This window comes from Haplochromis burtoni, unplaced genomic scaffold (assembly GCF_018398535.1).
Source record: "Haplochromis burtoni strain Fernald_Lab_line unplaced genomic scaffold, NCSU_Asbu1 Contig_376, whole genome shotgun sequence".
Taxonomy (NCBI): domain Eukaryota; kingdom Metazoa; phylum Chordata; class Actinopteri; order Cichliformes; family Cichlidae; genus Haplochromis; species Haplochromis burtoni.
The window spans coordinates 283,623-296,064 of NW_024582737.1; the positions used below are offsets into that span (position 1 = coordinate 283,623).

The 12,442-nt window shown below is 40.1% G+C and overlaps 1 protein-coding gene across 4 annotated transcripts in view; it reads right to left on the bottom strand.

Annotated features, from left to right (window-relative positions):
• The window catches only part of LOC102305866 (receptor-type tyrosine-protein phosphatase U), a 186,295-nt gene that overhangs the window by 133,390 nt on the left and 40,463 nt on the right, over positions 1–12,442 (bottom strand). The gene's annotated exons all lie outside the window — the stretch shown is intronic.

The following is a 12,442-nucleotide window of genomic DNA, read 5'->3' on the forward strand; positions in this document are numbered from 1 at the left end:
CTGTCAGAAATCAACAATGTGACCACCAGTCACATTTTAATGCAGGCTCAACCCCATGTCGTTCTCAGTGTGCATTTCAAGCACACCAACTTGTTCTCATATGAATAAATTCTCTGCAACCAAACCAACAATAAGCCCGAGCCATGTGAGCGATAATTACCTCAAACTCACACAAAAAGAAACAAAGCCTGGCAAAAGCAATGATTACCCCTGAATCTGAGGCGAAATACCCCTCCCATAAAGCATTGACAAACAAGACTACACATCCTAAAGCCCTTTCACAAAGGCATATACAAATAGCAATAACATTTGCAGAAAGCAGCCACTCTGGGGAATGTAGTGATTATAATAATACCTCACAACCTGCCATTCTATGCGCCAAAAAGCAAATTTTTTCAAATTATATTTAATAGCTATGGCTTTAATGGCCCTTGGGTCCAGAATAATGTGCTTCAGTTGTTGCTCTCTGCATCTGTTGCCATATTTCACATTAGTCCATCGGCATGAGAATTACACTCTAACAGTGGGCAGTTTGAACTGCTCAGTCATAAGACCAGAGGTTGTGTCAGTACTAATTGGAGCAGGACAGCACGAAACAGTCACACTAATGACAGGAATAACCACAAGCAGGTTCTGAAGGTGACCCCTGTGATATACAACTTTATTGCTGCTCTTTTTTCTCTAATCCTCAATTTTGAAAAATGGCTTCAGTATGACAGGCTGCAGAGAAAAACACATGCAGCCTTTCTGTAGTGAGGAATCATAACTCTGTTACTATTGTGACCGCTCCGGTTGTTATAGTTAGTTAGTTATAGGGCAAATAATATTGTAGCATCTGATTTTTATTTTATCCTGTGGTTTCTGGGTGTGTGTGGGTGATTTTCAATGCTGTAGTGCAAATAATCAAATCAGAGGCTGACTGACTGTCACATCGAGGGCATTGATCCCACGACAGTTGAGATGACACTACTTGGGGGGGTTGATCAGATCAGTGCCATTCCAGCTTTTCATTAAATCTAAAAGCACTCCTGTTTCAGAGTGAAAACTACCATTTAATAAATAAAAAAGAAACTTCAAAGCATCGCAGGACTTGCCCCAAAAAACCTAGAAATATTCCTGCTGTGTATCAACAGCTTGTCTGATAATTGACAGATCAGAGTTCCTTACAAAGGTGAGATGCATAGCTCTTTCTTGCAGCTTGTCGAACTGCAGCTACAACTCGAGGCTGCTGTTGGTGGCATCCTGCAGTTGTGAAGGTCGTCTCTAAAGAAATTACACTCACGGTCTGTTGGCTTTGCAAGTGATGGTACATCTGCTGTGATGGGCTGCTAGAGAGGAACGACCACTCTCCCGAGTGAAAAGACCATCCCTAACGTGACATCATTGACGAGTTAAAACTTGTGCTCCATGATGATGTAGACCACGTTACAGATCTGAGTCATTTTCACATACTTATTTGCTCTAAAAGTCTACTGTTGTAAATGGAGCAGAGGCTACTTCAACATGTATGAAAAGCAGAAAAGGTTTAGCATCAAAGCAGTCTTTTGTATATTTTTTACAGCATAATATATTATTTTAATTGACAGCATGTTGTGCTGTTTAAATTTGAGCTTACTGCATATTAAGTACTGAAATTAAATGGCACAAGTAGGCAAAGAGCACAGAAGGGGGTTTCATTCTGGCACGCTAAACTGCTGACTGGATCATCTGTGTCTGAAGAGGAAAACATGAGACTAAGCATAGTGCACATAACAATTTCATTAAAAAAAATTATAATATCCTTGTATTGTAGGGCAGCACGGTGGCACAGTGGTTAGGACTATTGCCTCACAGCAAGATGGTCCTGTGCTCGACTTCACCATCTGGCCAGAGTCCTTCTGTGTGCAGTTTGCATGTGGTCCGATATGCACTTAGTGGGTTAGGTTAGTTGATGATTCTAAATTGCCACCCAACAATATGACTGTGAGTGCAAATGGTTGTTTGTCTCTGTGTAGCCCACTGACAGACTGACGACCTGTCCAGTGCGTACTCCGCCTGCTGCCCTATGACACTTGGGATATTATAGATGTCATGTTGACAGCAGTAAAAAATATCCTATTCTAACAGACTTCAGAGTATATAGGACCATTCTGGTTCCTGAAATATTTTTGCGAAAATAAATAAATAGAATGGAAATGAACAGATTTCCTGTTTCCTGGCTTAGATAAGGATTTAAAACCAATTTAAAAACAAAAATCAGGTTAAAGCACTAAAAGTTAACCCGCTGACTAATTTAGCAACTCAATCCTCTTCTCTTTCTTCCTGTCATGTGGCAAGCACCTCACAAAGGCAAAACAAATGTCCCAAACTACACTTGAAAACAGACAAAAACAACATTAACCATATAAAGCCACACTAGCAGCCATATAGTGGCATATTGAGACAAATAGATGCTTTGACGGACATGCTAACCTGCTTAAAGTACCATCCAGCCTTCTGATTTATAAAATTGTGTGTTGCTGCTGTCTTGTTTCAAAGGTTACCACCAGTCCAATTTATTGAACTGCAGCACAAACAAACACTTAGGGTGCCCTTGCCTACGGCCAGCCTATTACAATATCGCTACAGCCTTCACTGATTGTATGATAGCACAGGAGCACATTTACAATCATGTAAGCTTGGTCCATTGGGTGACGGTAGCAGCCAACCAGGAGGGGTGGGAGTGTGTGCATCACCCTCTGGGTTTGATTTATTGCCCCATGCTGGGCTGTTACTGCACAGATCTGCTGCTGAGGCCAGGGGTTAATTGTCCCGCACTGGGGTCTATTTCTAATAGAACAGCCAGAGATATGGGACCTGACACATCCAAACGCTGGCACTATATTATTCCCCGCTGCTTCAGTAAATGAAGCACACAGACTCCTCCCTACAAAAGTCTCGGAGAAGGAAGCCAAAATCTGAGGCCAGAGCTACCCGGGAATGTCATCTCCTTTAGAGCACACTGGGAGAGATCCAGCTCATCTATCATGACAAGCACTCTCCCTCCGCTGCTCCTTCTGGAGGACCAATGGATGTGCGGGGTGTCAGTGGCCATTTTTTACCTGAATAATTACAGCATAATTTAGTGCACTGACCAGTGCATAGCTAGACACCGCCAAGGTTTGGTGGCTGAGAAAAAAGACTCATTTAAGAGCTTGAGCCACTGTTCATCCTGTTGTTGGCTGATGTATGTATTTGGCAACATTTCCATGTTAAGCATAAAATGAGATGTTACTACTTCTTGGATAAACACTTTCTAGGAATGACACAAATGAATAGAATAAATCAAGATAGACGACAACGTCCAGTCTCAGTGTTAGGGCTTTCCACTTTTATTACAAAGGAAGTGGCTGATCTGCTGTCAGCCCCTTCTTCTCTCAGCATTTGCAGCTTGCAGAACCAGCAATAAGGCTTTTTCTAAAAGATTTTCTTATGAATCTTCCATGTTTTTATCGTAATCCCAATAATGTAAATTTTAAATGCATATTTAAATTCATAATAATTATTTATTTACTTGCCAAATCAAATCAAATGTTTTACTTTTTTGAAATCTGACCAGCCAACACCAGTCAACTGCTTGTTAAGGCAAACATCTAATCAGCCTGTCACACGGCATCAACTCAGTTTGTTTAGGCATTCAGACATGTTCAAGACGACCTGTTGAAGTTCAAACCAAGCATGCAAATGGGGATTTTCCAAGCGCAATCGTCTCTCGAGTGCACAGAGTGGTCAGAAAAAGAAAGAAAGCTCAAAAAAGGAAACAGAGGCTACAATTCACCCCAACAGAAAACTTGAAAAATTGGCATCCATAATACTTTCTATCGTTAGCTCAGGCTGGTTGTGACGATAATGGTGTGGAGGATATTTTCTTAGCACACTTTAGACCAGTTAGTACCAACTACATATCATTTAAATACCACGGCCAACTTATGGATTGTTGCTGAACATGTCCATCCCTTTATGACCACAGTGTACCCATTATCTGAACACACCATGTCACAGAGGACACAACATCGCAAACTGGTTTCTTGAACACGACAATGAGTTGAGCACCCATTGTATTCAAATCGCTTACACAGTCACCAGATCTCAATCCAATAGAGCACCTTTGGGTTGCAGCAGAACAGGAGATGCACATCGCAAACGTGCAGCTGACAAATCTGCTGCAACTGCATCAATGTGGACTAAAATCTCTAAGGAATGTTTCCATCATAAAGAGTTAAGACAGTTTTGAAGACATATGGGGTTCAACCTAATACTAGCAAGTGCATGCTATATTTTAGGTATATCATTTGTAGAGCAAATGTCAGCTGTGATGAACTAGTTTTCAGGATTTAATACCAGTAGAAAACATAGTGGAACTGCTCAGTGGTGCTAAATCATCACTCTGTGGTTCTCTACATACAGCACAGCTGTGAAATGATGGGAGGGTCTGACCAATCGGGTGGTGATTTATAGACTAAAGTAACAACGATTTGTGTCACTTTTTGGTTTCATCTCTTTGTTTAACACTAATCTCAGTATTTACTGTAGTTTACGCTTGATCTCCACAGATTAAGCCACAAATAAATCAATACATAACCTCTCTGACTTGACAGAAAACAGAACTAGCTTCAGATTTACACCGAGGAAGTGAGGAGCCGGGTTCTGTCAGAAGACGTATGTAGTGTGTCCTCCATCATTTCATACGGACATAAAAGAAGGTGAAAACTGGTTTGCGAGACTCTCCAATTTGGCACAGCATTCGGGCTGATACGTAAAAAATCTTCCCCAGCTTTATGTGAGCAGTAAATCATGTCTATGAGTCTCTCTCTGCTCATATCAGCAGTTAGTGTCACATGTAGCTCTTCCTATTAGATTTGGTATCTCGCCCTCTGTTTACTTGTATAATCCCCCGCCTTGCTATCTAATTAGAGTGTCGCTGTGCACGGTGAATATTGTCAGAATCTCTGCTTATCCCTTTATTTGCATACGTTTTAGGCATAACATCGCTGGCCTAAGCTTCTTTAAAGGTACCGCTACTCTGACAAACTTTTCACTTGAATAAATCATAATCAGAAACACAAGCAGAAGAGAGTCCTTCCTGAGCCACAGAATACCTAAGAGTTAAACTGTTGTTGGTATTTCAAGACCGTTAAACGATCAGTGGACAGCCATCAAAGTGAAATCTTAAAGTGTACGCCCTCTCTTTTCTAATATTTCAAAGAAGAAGAATGACACACTTTTGAAACCAGAAAGTAATCCTTTGATCTGAAACACTGCAGCTAATCTTTTCGCTCCTTCCGAGATTCCGTACAGAGAGTGAGCAGAATAAAAACTGCAGATTCCAAAAGGGCAGTGTTTGTACAGATTGTAAATTAGCAGCACTTGTTTGAGTACCAAATTGCCATATCGACCACTCACAGAGGCAGTAAAAATCTGTATGGGAGAACATTGGGGTAAATTAGCTCAAGTAATGTCATTCGGTTGGGTATATAGCCACATGACAAAAATTCTGGGACTCTTGACAACAGCTCAAAGGCAGCACAGAAATCCTTAACATTTTTAATCCTTTAATCCATGTCATAAGACCCCTGACCAGGTCTGAACCGCAGAGTCCTACCTGTGGCTCAGACTTGCAAAAGATTATAAAATATAACTATGCTAGGAAGTGAAAGAAATGCTAATAAATAGCATATTTTCTTTCAGAAAACAATAGACTTTGTTTATGGATAAAATGAGGCGACTGCAATGCTATGATACAGGCTTCATCACTGATGTGCAGCAAACAGCCAAATATCTGAAGGTGAAATTTGAGATTTGCACAGTATATCATCATATCACCCATACCTGCATGCACTATTAAATAAGTGGAAAAGTAAATGGAGCAATCATAAAGGAATATACACATTATGTGTCATAATGTGCTCTCTGTCCACTTTAGCAAGTCTATAAATGACTCGTGTAGCTCACAAATGGATTATTGCCAGCAGAGTTTTTCGTGGTAGTTTTGCACTGAGCAGCACTATTTGTAAAGTGGTGTTATTTAGTCTTAATTGGACAATCAGTGATTGAGAGGATGTTTCTGCCCATAAAGGATCTTTCAGGGTCTTTTCACCTCTATTTATCTTGGCTTCAATATAGAGAGTTATATACTGCAGCACTCAGTCACTTTAGACCTTTACTGGCTCCCACGTATCATAATTTTCCACCACAGCTCAGATGTGAACGTTTTTTCCCCATAAACACGCAAGGTTGAGTCGGTAACATCTACAAGGAGGTCCCATCACTGGGTGTGTGTTGCTCTGTTTGTTGAATGTGTCGATGATATTTTCTTAGCTACTTTATTGATGTAAATGAGAAGATATTTGTTGTTGTTATGTTCCAGTACATACATGGCTCCATCATTCAGCCAGTTAGCGTAACTTAATCTAAAAACTGGAAAGAAAACAGGAATCCTGATTCAGTTTAACCTGAGATCCATCTGAAAAATGAAGATTCAAGGAAGAAATGCGACATTATAGAGTGGGCTGCATTAACAGCTGTTGTGAGAATGATTTAGAAGAAATGTTACCTTTGGACAGAGGCGGGAAAAGTTTCTCCCCCCTGATTTTACTTTTTATGTGAAGCTAAGACAGCTTGAAAGGTATCAACGGTAAACTTACATTTTACTGGCATATATGAGTGTGACATTGATCTTCTCGTACAATCCTCAGCAAGAAACTCTATTGCTGCAGGTGTAAAAACACCACTTTAACACACAATTTCATCAAATAAGATCCAAGTTGGCAGAAAATCTGCAATTACTCTTTCTTTTCCCTGAAATTCCTAGAATTTTATTTGGATACCGTTCAAGACTTGGCATTGCACGTGGAAGGTTTGATATCCTGTGCAAAAAATAAAAACTATATTGAAAGAAGAATGATAAACACATGCAGCTGTAAAGCATTTTGGTCTTTTTTGGGGAGGGTGAAAACACAACAGAATTCAAAAACACTTGAGATCCAGCTGCTTGTTTATAACAAAAATTTAAAAAAATTTAAAAAAAGGTTCTGCTCCAAAAAAAAAGATGCGCATGCTTTGCCCTGCTAGAAATTGCAACTTCTACCCTTAATTATTAAGCAGCCCTATAGGTAATGAACACCAGAACCTGTCAAATCATCTGGGAAATGCAGCCCGGCGAAGAGGCGAAGATGCTTGTTGTATCATCCACAGAAGGGAAACAAACTGTGCTTAGAAGCTGAGAGCTCTTCCACTCCACACAGAAAGCCTCATATGATTCTGGGGTGAGTGCACGTCTGGCTGGTGGGGATCCAGGTGGGAACGGGTGAGTAATACTGGAAGCAGGTAGGGGGGAGGAGAGTGGTTGATTTGCATTGCTGTGAGTGTGGCCCTATGCATCAGCAGGGGACAGGTATATTTATTCACTACAGAGACTCTCCTCGCCAGCACTCCCCTGGCTGCCTCTGAAAGCCATCCATCCCCACACCTGAATATGCAATGAAATCATCTCTCTGCCTCCCTGGGCATTAATAACTCAACCCTAGTGGCTGGATGGGCCCAGTCAGACACAGAGGGGACTGGAAGCAGATTGAGAGAAGAAAGGGCTGGAGATGGCGAACTGGTACCGCAGAGGCGCTCAGCTTCGGGGTGTACTACGCTGAAAAACCAGTGTGCTGCAAGGGAGCATCTAGAGGGGGCGGAGAAAATAAGCGACTTTAAGAAAATTACTTGGGTGGGTGAGGGGAGAGCTGAGCCTTAGGGTTGTAAAAAGCAAGACCCTCACTGCAATAATAATGTGCTCCTCAGATCCTCCCCCTTACTTTGTGGAAAAATATCAATATCGTATAGTGATAACACAGCGGAACGGCTACAGCTCACTGTCAATAGAAATCAAAAGTGTACAAATCAAGACGTTTATAAAGCTGGGGGAAAACACATGACCTATTTCACCTTATTGCAGATGTTAACCTGCAAGTAACGAGGATAAAAAAGAAGAGGAAACAAAAGTAAGAATCTGTCTCTTTAAGTGAAAAAACTATATGTAAGTTGTTACATTTGTAATATTTCAAGATACAAAGTATCAATATAATGACTCAATCATATTATACTGGAAGCTTTTTTTGTAAAACATTACACTGCTGGTATAATCAGATCAGTTGTGAGGGAAATGTGACATTTTACAAATATATTTGTAATCAACCTGCATTCTGTTCATGCTCTTGCTTTCCTGCTGTTGTTCCTTTTCAGGCAGTCAATCACATGCATACGATTACATCCAGAATTTGTTGGACAATGACACGTTTCTTACTTGTAATTTTGCCTCTACACCACCGCAGTGGATTTGAAATCAAACAATCAACGTGTGATTGAAGTGCAGACTTCCAGATTTAATTCAAGCAGTTTTTAAACTGCACCTGTTTTCATACACAGTCTCAAATTTTCAGAGGCTCAAACTAAATTGGACAAACTAACATACTTTTAAATATAAGGGTTGTTTTTAACACTTAAATGAAAATCCTTCGTAAACGACTGCCTCAAGTCTAGAATTCATGGCCGTCAGCAAATGCTGTGTTTCCTCCTTTGAGATGCTTTGCTAGGCTTTTACTGGTGTCACCTTCTGATGCTGCTGGTTTGCTCTGCATTCTGTCATGCATTTAATAACTAAGCCTGCTCTATTGGGTTGACATCGCCCACTGAAGAATATCCCATTCTTTGCTTTGAGAAACTCTTGGGTTGCTTTTAGAGTTTGCTTTGAGTCCATCCTGGTACTTCTATCAGCAGTCACACCAATAAACACTACTGAATCAATTCCACTGGCAGCCATACATTCCAATGCCACATCGTTGGCTACACCATGTTGGGCAGCTAATGGCATATGCTTCAGATGACGAGTTGTTTCTTTCTTTCTCCAGATTTTTCTCTTCCCATCAGTCCAATAAGTTCATTTTGCTTTCATCTGTTCGGACTGTTAGATGTTTTCTGGCAAAGTCTAATCTGGCCTTCTTGTTCTTCAGTGTAACCAGTGGTTTGCACTTTGTGGTAAATCCTCTGTCTTTAGATTGATTGTACACTGTGACAATGATAATGACACACCTACTTCTTCCTGTGAAATTTTGTAACCATGGAAATAATTCTGTCATCATACACTTTTTTCCTCTTCTGTGGTCTTTCAGGACCTTTGATGTTCATCAGCTGCACTCCTTTTTAAATGTGGCCACTCCTAACGTTTTTCGTCATTCTGATTTTTAATTAATTTTTTATTTGTCCCAACATAATAGCAAGAGAATAGGCTTGCCAATAAAAATGCTAGTTAGTCAGTTTTCCAATTACATATGAGCCTCCAAAAATGGAGGCCTATTAAACTGGCTGTAAATTCTTAATAGTTAATGCGGTATTTTTGTTGCACCCCTTGAGTTAAAGCTAGACTGCTGCACTTTAATTAGTTGTTTAATGTAAAACTCCACTGTGGTGGTGTACAGAGGCAAAATTACAAAACAAATTGGGCATTAATCAAAAAAAGCAGAGTATCCTAAATGAAATCATTGTGGATCTTTTAAATTATATATGGCTCAAATCTATTGTACTTTTTCTTATATCAAAGAATTAATAAAAACATTCAGTTTCATTTGTCAAAAGTGAGACGATAGCTGTTACCTAATCAGGATAATAAACCCCTGATACAGAGTAGAGGTTGTTTTGTGTTGCAACAATTAACATTTAACACCTGTAATGAACATAAAATACTCTGGGGATGAGTAAAGTTAAAGACTCGTATGCTCCTACAGCAAAAAGAAAACACACACATAACCTCTCCCCCTTGTCTACTCCGGTAATTTCCATACTTTCCCGAAATTCAAATGAAGTAAAGTTACACAAGCAAAGAACATTTTCCCTTTTCATCTTCCAAGCATGAACAATGACAAAACGGCTTCCTACAGCTGTATTCACGGCGAATCCAAAGATACCAGTCAGCTGCAATTCATCTTGAAATTAATTTTACCTTCACTTTGAAAGACCGGTACAATATTTCATCCTGGATGGTGGGTTGATGATAAAGGTATCCCAGATGTCAGTGGAATAAGAATCAAAAATATTAATCTTCTGATATCAGCCTGTTCTGTGCTATTCTGAGGGCAGCACAAAGAAAAAAAAACAACAAGGACACGGAGACAAAAGCAGCCTGAGCTTGTTGTCTCTTGTTTCTCCTTTTCAGTGAAAACATGAAAACATCAATTATTCCACTTTCTAGATCCTGCCGGTTTAATGTCAGGGGGAGAGAAAAAAATCTCTGTTCACTGATGAAAGGGCGTTGGGTGTAATTATTAGATTTTTATTGTTGTTTTTTTACCAAAAATTATCTATTCTCATCGATATCAATACATATTCATCTCCACTTTCTCACCACCTCCACAACGGGAAAAACGAGGAGCATGCAGTCACTGGCCAATACATTAGGTACACCTGTTCAACTGAACGTTAATGCAAATTAGTCTCATCACAGCAACTCGGTGCATGTAGATGTGAAGACATGGTCAAGTTGACCTCCTGAAATTCAAACTGAGCATCAGAATGAGGAAGAAAAGTGATTTAAGTGACTTTCAATGTGCCATGGTTGTTGGTGCCAGACAGACTGGTCAGAGTATTTCAGAAACTGCTGATCAGCAGGGATTTTCCCACAAATCCAGTTACAGAGAACGGTCTGAAAAAGAGAAAAGAGCGGCAGTTCTCTGGGTGAAAATGCCTTGCTGATGTCAGACGTCAGAGGAGAATGAGACGCTTGGTTCAAGTTGATAGGAAGGCAACAACAAGTCAAGTAACTACTCATTACAGCCAAGGTATATAGAAGAGCATTTCCGATTGCACAACACGTTGATCTTTTTGGGCTACATCAGCTGACAATGGAAAATTATAGAACTATTGCCTGGTCTGAGAAATCCTAATTTCTTGTGGGAAATACAGTTGGTAGAGTCAGAGCGAATTTCCCATTATTTAAACACCACAGTCTACCTGAGTGTGGCCATGTCCATCTCACAGTGTATCCATCTTCCAGCAGGATAGTGAGCCATGTCACAAAGCTCAGATCATCTAAAACTGGTTTCTTGAGCATGTCAATTAGTTCCCTGTACTCAAACGCCCTCCACAGTCCACAGATCTCCATCCACTGGAGCACCTTTGGAGGAGATTTGCATCCTGAGTGATGCTATAATGTCAATAAGGACTAAAACCTCTGAGGAGTGCTTCTGGCACCTTATTGAATATCAACAGAAAACACGGTGGAAATGCTCAGCAGTACTAAACCATCACGCTGTGATTTTCTTTATACGGCACAGCTGTAAAATAACTGGAGGGTCTGATCATTATGTTGATGATTTATACTCTGAAGTAAAACAAAAAATTGTGTTACTTTTTGGTTCCGTCTCTTCATTTAACACTAATCTCAGTGTTTGCAGTGCAAGAATTAGGACAGCTCTGCAGGCAAAACGCCTTTGGAAAATAACCAGTACCAGCAAGGTGTACCTCATAAGGCAATTGGTGAGCGTATGTGTTTTGTGACAGCAAAGCAAAATCTAAAGGCCTATAATTAGCAGGACAAAGTCTGTCTGGCTCACTCTTCAACATCTGCTTTTCTTTAGAGAGACAGAGAAATGAAAGGGGGAAATCTTATAAAGGAACTAATCCTGCAAGTTCAAAGCGGGGGAATAATAACTCCACAGTGCGCCTGTGGAGTGTAATGAGGAAACCCACAGCAAAGTGAAGGACCAGAGGACACGTGTCTCTTCCAGCCAGTGACAGACTGAGACAAACCTGCAGAAAGGGGCCTCTTACATGTGAAGGGACTTTACCACCACTAAGCCAAATACTGCTTGTTTTGATAAAGCGCAATAAAAAAAACATCTGTTTATTGACTGGTGTCCATCAGCTCTTTTGCTTAATGACTGTGGTATGTTTATAATTCCTGGTTGGTTTTCTCTTTGGTTTAAGGCAAGAACTGAAAGAACTGGCTGCATAAAATTGATCAACTGATCTCCAGTAAACAGCAGAGGGCTCCACTCTGACTGACATTTTTGTTCTGACATCTGACAGCCGTGACTGCGTAAGTGATCATGAAAGTACACAACAAATTAATCAATGATAACAATATTGGACCTATGGCAGCACAAAACCATGCAATTTGAAGATTGAGGTGTGGAAGGTTTCTTTTTGCCATTTTATGAAAATTTATGGCCACGAGGTTAATTGATTAATCAAAACGCAATCATTATAGTAATGAAGTTTTGTTGGGAAGCATGCATAAATGGCTCCCCTCTAATTACCTTCCTGGCCTTTTTAATTTATGGTTAAAGAAAACAGCTCATGGATTTTTAAGGGTTTTTTTTTTTTTTGAAGATGTATATAAGAGAGTCCACGCCATCAATGTCAAACGTTCCAAAATTGCATGTTA